Source organism: Mus caroli, unplaced genomic scaffold (assembly GCF_978045245.1).
Source record: "Mus caroli unplaced genomic scaffold, Mus_caroli_1 scaffold_17, whole genome shotgun sequence".
Lineage (NCBI taxonomy): Eukaryota > Metazoa > Chordata > Mammalia > Rodentia > Muridae > Mus > Mus caroli.
Genome location: NW_028227272.1, coordinates 52,364,943 through 52,373,143, shown reverse-complemented (window position 1 = coordinate 52,373,143; position 8,201 = coordinate 52,364,943).

Genomic DNA, 8,201 nt, shown 5'->3' with positions numbered 1-8,201 from the left:
TCATTCTGAGGTAGTGTCTATCTTTTTCTCTGAGATGAGTTTCTTGTAAGCAGCAAAATGTTGGGTCTTGTTTGTGTAGCCAGTTTGTTAGTCTATGTCTTTTTATCGGGGAGTTGAGTCCATTGATATTAAGAGATATTAAGGAAAAGTAATTGTTGTTTCCTGTTATTTTTGTTGTTAAAGTTGGCATTCTGTTCTTGTGGCTGTCTTCTTTTAGGTTTGTTGAGGGATTACCTTCTTGTTGTTTCTAGGGCGTGGTTCCTGTCCTTGTATTGGTTTTTTTCTGTTATTATCCTTTGAAGGGCTGGATTCATGGAGAGATAATGTGTGAATTTGGCTTTGTCGTGGAATACTTTGGTTTCTCCATCTATGTTAATTGAGAGTTTGGCTGGGTATAGTAGCTTGGGCTGGAATTTGTGTTCTTTTAGTGTCTGTATAACATCTGTCCAGGATCTTCTAGCTTTCATAGTCTCTGGTGAAAAATCTGGTGTAATTCTGATAGGCTTGCCTTTATATGTTACTTGGCCTTTTTCTCTTACTGCTTTTAGTATTCTATCTTTATTTAGTGCATTTGATGTTCTGATTATTATGTGTCGGGAGGTATTTCTTTTCTGGTCCAGCCTATTTGGAGTTCTGTAGGCTTCTTGTATGTTCATGGGCATCTCTTTCTTTAGATTTGGGAAGTTTTCTTCTATAATTTTGTTGAAGATGTTTGCTGGTCCTTTGAGTTGAAAATCTTCATTCTCATCCACTCCTATTATCCGTAGGTTTGGTCTTCTCGTGTCCTGTATTTCCTGGATGTTTTGAGTTAGGATCTTTTTGCATTTTCCATTTTCCTTGATTGTTGTGCCCATGTTCTCTATGGAATCTTCTGCACCTGAGATTCTCTCTTCCATCTCTTGTATTCTGTTGCTGATGCTTGCATCTATGGTTCCGGATTTCTTTCCTAGGGTTTCTATCTCCAGTGTTGCCTCATTTTGGGTTTTCTTTATTGTGTCTACTTCCCTTTTTAGGTCTAGTATGGTTTTGTTCATTTCCATCATCTGATTGGATGTGTTTTCCTGTTTCTCTTTAAGGACTTCTACCAGTTTGGTTGTGTTTTCCTGTTTTTCTTTAAGGACTTGTAACTCTTTAGCCATGTTCTCCTGTAGTTCTTTAAAGTCCTTCTTGAAGTCCTCTACCATCATCATGAGATATGCTTTTAAATCCAGGTCTAGTTTTTCAGGTGTGTTGGGGTGCCCTGGAGTGGGCGAAGTGGGAGTGCTGGGTCCTGATGATGGTGAGTGGTCTTGGTTTCTGTTAGTAAGATTCTTACCTTTACCTCTCGCCATCTGGTAATCTCTGGAGTTGTTATAGTTGTCTCTGTTCAGAGGTTGTTCTTCTGGGGATTCTGAGTATCCTCTGTCAGCAGACCTGTACAGACTAAGTTCGGCGGAGTCCCGGAGCCAAGATGGCGCTCCCTGCAGGGCAGGTCACTGTCCTGCGACTGGGAGGGTGCCGGATGTCTGCGGCCCCAAAAGGGTGCTGCCTCAGCGGCTCTGTGGCTCCTGCCTGTCCCAGAAGCTGTCTGCCTCTGTGGTCCTCACTCTAACCTGTAGACTAAGTTCGGCGGAGTCCCGGAGCCAAGATGGCGCTCTCTGCAGGGCAGGTCTCTGTCCTCCGGCTGGGAGGGTGCCGGAAGTCTGCGGCCCCAAAAGGGTGCTGCCTCAGCGGCTCTGTGGCTCCTGCCTGTCCCAGAAGCCGTCTGCCCTCGTGGTCCCCACTCTGACCTGTAGAGACTAAGCTCGGCGGAGTCCCGGAGCCAAGATGGCGCTCCCTGCAGGGCAGGTCACTGTCCTCCGACTGGGAGGGTGCCGGATCGGTTAGGGAGAATTTTATTGAGTACTTTTGCATCGATATTCATAAGGGAAATTGGTCTGAAGTTCTCTATCTTTGTTGGATCTTTCTGTGGTTTAGGTATCAGAGGTATCATCTAATTGTGGCTTCATAGAATGAGTTGGGTATCATCTACTTCTATTTTGTGGAATAGTTTGTGAAGAACTGGAATTAGATCTTCTTTGAAGGTCTGATAGAACTCTGCTCTAAACCCATCTGGTCCTGGGCTTTTTTTGGTTGGGAGACTATTAATTACTGCTTCTATTTCTTTAGGGGATATGGGACTGTTTAGATTGTTAACTTGATCCTGATTTAACTTTGGTACTTGGTATCTGTCTAGAAATTTGTCCATTTTGTCCAGGTTTTCCAGTTTTGTTGAGTATAGCCTTTTGTAGAAGGATCTGATGGTGTTTTGGATTTCTTCAGGATCTGTTGTTATGTCTCCCTTTTCATTTCTGATTTTGTTAATTAGGATGCTATCCCTGTGCCCTCCAGTGAGTCTGGCTAAGTGTTTGTCTATCTTGTTGATTTTCTCAAAGAACCAGCTCCTTGTTTGGTTGATTCTTTGAATAGTTCTTCTTGTTTCCAGTTGGTTGATTTCGCCCCTTTGTTTGATTATTTCCTGCCTTCTACTCCTCTTGGGTTAATTTGCTTCCTTTTTTTCTAGAGCTTTTAGTTGTTTTGTCAAGCTGCTAGGGTGTGCTTTCTCCACTTTGTTTTTGGAGGTACTCAGAGGTATGAGTTTCCCTCTTAGAAATGTTTTCATTGTGTCCCATAGGTTTGGGTATGTTGTGGCTTCATTTTCATTAAACTTTTAAAAACTCCTTAATTTCTTTCTTTATTCCTTCCTTGACCAAGGTATCATTGAGAAGAGTGTTTTTCAGTTTCCACATGAATGTTGGCTTTCTATTATTTATGTTGTTATTGAAGATCAGCCTTAGTCCATGGTGATCTGATAGGATGCATGGGACAATTTAAATATTTTTGTATCTGTTGAGGCCTGTTTTGTGACCAATTATATGGTCAATTTTGGGGAAGGTCACACCATGAGGTGCTGAGAAGCAGGTATATCCTTTTGTTTTAGGATAAAATGTTCTGTAGATATCTGTGAAGTCCATTTGTTTCATAACTTCTGTTAATTTCACTGTGTCCCTGTTTAATTTCTGTTTCCACGATCTGTCCATTGATGAAAGTGGGGTGTTGAAGTCTCCCACTATTATTGTGTGAAGTGCAATGTGTGATTTGAGCTTTACTAAAGTTTCTTTAATGAATGTGGCTGCCTTTGCATTTGGAGCATAAATATTCAGAATTGAGTGTTCCTCTTAGAGGATTTTACTTTGATGAGTATGAAGTGTTCCTCCTTGTCTTTTTTGATAACTTTGGGTTTGAAGTCAATTTTATTTGATATAAGAATGGCTACTCCAGCTTGTTTCTTCAGACCATGTGCTTGGAAAATTGTTTTCCAGCCTTTCATTCTGAGGTAGTGTCTGTCTTTTTCCCTGAGATGGGTTTCCTGTAAGCAGCAAAATGTTGGGTCCTGTTTGTGTAGCCAGTCTGTTCGTCTATGTCTTTTTATTGGGGAATAGAGTCCATTGATATTAAGAGATATTAAGGAAAAGTAATTGTTGCTTCCTATTATTTTTGTTGTTAGAGATGGCATTCTATTCTTGTGGCTGTCTTCTTTTTGGTTTGTTGAAGTATTACTTACTTGCTTTTTCTAGGGAGTGATTTCCATCCTTGTATTGTTTTTTTTTTTTTTTTCTGTTATTATCCTTTGAAGGGCTGGATTCGTGGAAAGATAATATGTGAATTTGGTTTTGTTGTGAAATACTTTGGTTTCTCCATTTATGGTAATTGAGAGTTTGGCTGGGTATAGTAGCCTCGGCTGGTATTTGTGTTCTTGTAGTGTCTGTATAACATCTGTCCAGGATTTTCTGGCTTTCATAGTCTCTGGTGAAAAGTCTGGTGTATTTCTGATAGGCCTGCCTTTATATGTTACTTGACCTTTTTCCCTTACTGCTTTTAATATTCTCTCTTTATTTAGTGCATTTGTTGTTCTGATTATAATGTGTCGGGAGGAATTTCTTTTCTGGTCCAGTCTATTTGGAGTTCTGTAGGCTTCTTGTATGTTCATGGGCATGTCTTTCTTTAGGTTTGGGATGTTTTCTTCTATAATTTTGTTGAAGATATTTGCTGGTCTTTGAAGCTGAAAATCTTCATTCTCATCTACTCCTATTATCTGTAGGTTTGGTCTTCTCATTGTGTCCTGGATTTTCTGGATGTTTTGAGTTAGGATCTTTTTGCATTTTCCATTTTCTTTGATTGTTGTGCTGATGCTCTCTATGGAATCTTCTGCACCTGAGATTTTCTCTTCCATCTCTTGTATTCTGTTGCTGATGCTCGCATCTATGGTTCCAGATTTCTTTCCTTAGGGTTTCTATCTCCAGAATTGCCCTACTTTGGGTTTTCTTTATTGTGTCTACTTCCCTTTTTAGGTCTTGGATGGTTTTATTCAGTTCCATCACCTGTTTGGTCATGTTTTCCTGAAATTCTTTAAGAGATTTTTGTGCTTCCTTTTTAAGGTCTTCTTCCTGTTTAGCAGTGTTCTCCTGCATTTCTTTAAGTGAGTTATTAAAGTCCTTCTTGATGTCCTCTACCATCATAATGAGATATCCTTTTAAATCTGGGTCTATCTTTTTGGGTGTGTTTGGGTGCCCAGGACTGGGTAGGGTGGGAATGCTGCATTCTGATGATGGTGAGTGGTCTTGGTTTCTGTTAGTATGATTCTTATGTTTGCCTTCTGCCATCATGTAATCTCTGGAGTTAGTTTTTATAGTTGTGTCTGGTTAGTGCTTGTTCTTCAGGTGATTCTGTTAGCCTCCACCAGCAGACCTGGGAGACTAGCTCTCTCCTGAATTTCAGTGGTCAGAGTACTCTCTGTAGGCAAGCTCTCCTCTTGCAGGGAAGGTGCCCAGATATCTGGTGTGCGAACCTGCCCTGGAAGAAGTTGTGTTCCACTCACCAGAGGTTCTAAGATCCCATGAAGATTCCTCTGGGGACCTTGGGTGTGTCAGCAGACTCTGCTCCCAAGGTGTCCCTGTGCTGGTGCTGGTGCTGGTGCAGACTGGAAAGGACTTGTGACCCTGGTCAGGTCAGGTTTTCTGCTTCCCTAATTAATTCTGTCTCAGGTCCCTCGAGATTGGATGGGAGCAGCAGTTGTGTTCATATCACCCGAGTTCCGAAGATCCCCTGGAGAGTCCTGTGGGGACCTTGGGGGTGTCCGCAGACTCCATGCCCAAGGTGTGTCGGTGCTGGCACCCCCTTACTGCTTTTAATAATCTTTGTTTGTTTAGTGCATTTGGTGTTTTGACTATTATGTGACTGGAGGAATTTCTGTTCTGGTCCAATCTATTTGGAGTTCTGTAGGTCTCTTGTAAGTTTATGGGTAACTCTTTCTTTAGGTTAGGAAATTTTTCTTCTACAATTTTGTTGAAGATATTTACTGGCCCTTAAATTTGGGAATCTTTGCTCTCTTCTATATCTATTATTCTTAGTTTTCATCTTCTCATTTTTTCCTGGATTTCATGGATGTTTTGGGTTAGGAGCTTTTGGCATTTTGCATTTTATTTAATTGTTGTGTCAGTGTTTTCTATGGTATCTTCTTCCCCTGATATCCTCTCTTCTGTATCTTGTATTCTGTTGGTGATGCTTGCATCTGTGACTCCCCATCTCTTTTCTAAGTCTCCTATCTCCAGGATTGTCTCCCTTTGTGATTTCTTTATTGTTTCTATTTCCATTTTTAGATCCTGGAAGGTTTTTTCAATTCCTTAACTCGTTTGGTTGTGTTTTCCTGTAATTCTTTAAGTGACTATTGTGCTTCCTCTTTAAGGGCTTCTAGCTGTTTACTTATGTTCTCTTGTATTTATTTAAGGGAGTCATTTATGTCCTTCTTAAAGTCTTAAAATCATGATTTAAAATCATAAGATGTGATTTTAAATCATTATTGCTTTTCTGATGTGTTGGGTTATCCAGAGCTCACTGTGGTAGAAGAATTGGGTTCTGATGATTCCAAATAGCCCTGGTTTCTGTTGTTTATATTCTTGCCCTTGCCTCTCACTATCTGGTTATCTCTGGTGTTAGCTGGTCTTGCTTTCTCTGACTGTGGCTTGTCCTTCCTGCAAGCCTGTGTGTCACTACTGCTGGGAGATCAGTTCTCTCTGGGAGGAATTTGGGTATGGAGAGCTGTGGCACAGGGTCAGCTCTGGAGTGCAGATGGAAACTGGAAGGATCCTGTCCCCAGCTGTTCCTTGGTTCCTGTGTCCTGCTGGCTCTGGGTGGGTCCCTGTTGGGCCAGGAATTTGAGCAGAAGTGGTGGTCTTATCTGTGCTCACAAGTGTGTGGGCACTCCTGGGAGACCAGCTCTCTTCCAGTGGTATTTGGGTATGGAGCGCTGTTGCACAGGATCAGCTCTGGTACAGATGGAAACAGGCCAGAGACATTTATTTAAAGACTACCAAAGAACAGCTGTTCTAGCACTTTCTGGTGATATCGAGAAGCTGCTGTATTTTGGGGAATTAATTTGAGGTCCCCTACCTTAGTCTGTGTGTCAGTTTATTATAATATTTGCATGGGCTCTGGAGACAGTTTCTTTTTGTCTCTATTTGATCTTAAATTTCAAAATTTCTGTGTTTCATTTTCTCATCTAAGAATTTTACAATTGTCTCTACCAAGATACTTGTTTTACAGCTGCGAATGCAGTATGACAATTTCATCAGGCAAATTATACGTATTGTTACCCAGTAGCAACAGTTTCCACATTTAGAAAATGAAATTAATGATGTTTGCCTGCATTGTTTTGAAAGGATAAAATGCTATTTTATATATTCACATATATATGCACATATACATGCATACACACATATAAGGCTTGGCACATTGTGAAGAAAATTATTATTAATCTGTTTACTTTCCATGCAACCTTTTAAAGAAAGTGTTACACATTTCCTTAGCAAACAGTTCTTAGTTCTATTTCAACCTTAGGGTTGTATCATTCCATAGGACTTAAGAGGTCCCACTCCTTTTAAACCAAAGGTCCATAAAGAGTAAATCTGATGCTTGAACTAGAAGCTAAAAAGACAGAGTGTTGTAATGAAACAGTGCCATTAGGATCAAGAATTCCAATTTCTCTGCTGTCCTGCCACTAATGGATCGTTTAGTGTTGAACAAATCATGTCTCAGCTTTGCGGACAAAGTGGTGGGCAATGCATTTCTAAGTTCCCTTAGATTTTCCACTTTCATTTTATCTAAAACTTCTAAAATTTTATCCATTAGATGTTGGGAACTTAAATGTCTTTTTGTATGAGCCAGGTAATGAAGATGTGTAAGACTGTTGGCCAGCTATAGATAGTATTCATGACATGGCAATTTGTAGAGCTCATGCCTGCCTGAAAAAAATTTTATATTAAAACTGCTTTGAAAATATTTATACTGTCAAATAAAATCCACTGGTGGGATGCCTTTTGCAATACTTGGTCTAAGAATCAGTTCTGATTTAGCCACTTATAATTGTCCAGTTTTTTAGATTCTCTAGTTTTATGAAATATGCTTAGTAATTAGTAATCTTTCTTCATGAAAACATGAATATTGTAGAGGTAATCATCTTCTAAATATTTATGGTTAAGATTAAGATTAGGTGGGAAAGATGAGATGGCTCAGTGGTTAAGAGCACTGACTGCTCTTCCAGAGGTCCTGAGTTCAAATCCCAGCAACCACATGGTGGCTCACAACTATCTGTAATGAGATCTAATGCCCTCTTCTGGTGTGTCTAAAGATAACTACAGTGTACTTATATATAATAAATAAGTAAATAAATAAATAAATCTTAAAAAAAAAAGATTAGGTGGGAAGAATGCCATTCTTTGTTTCCTTTCTTTCTTTTTTTTTTTTGTAATTCCTTATATTTTTATTTTTTTTGATTTTTAATATTTTATTACATATTTTCCTCAATTACATTTCCAATGCTATCCCAAAGTCCCCCATAGCGCCCCCCACTTCCCTACCCACCCATTCCCATTCTTTTGGCCCTGGCATTCCCCTATATTGGGGTATATAAAGTTTGCAAGTCCAATGGGCCTCTCTTTCCATTGATATGCAGCTAGAGACAAGAGCTCCGGGGTTCTGGTTAGTACATCATGTTGTTCCAACAATAGGGTTGCAGATCCCTTTAGCTCCTTGGGTACTTTCTCTAGCTTCTCCATTGGGAGCCCTGTGATACATCCAATAGCTGACTGTGAACATCCACTCCTGTGTTTGCTAGGCCCCGGCAT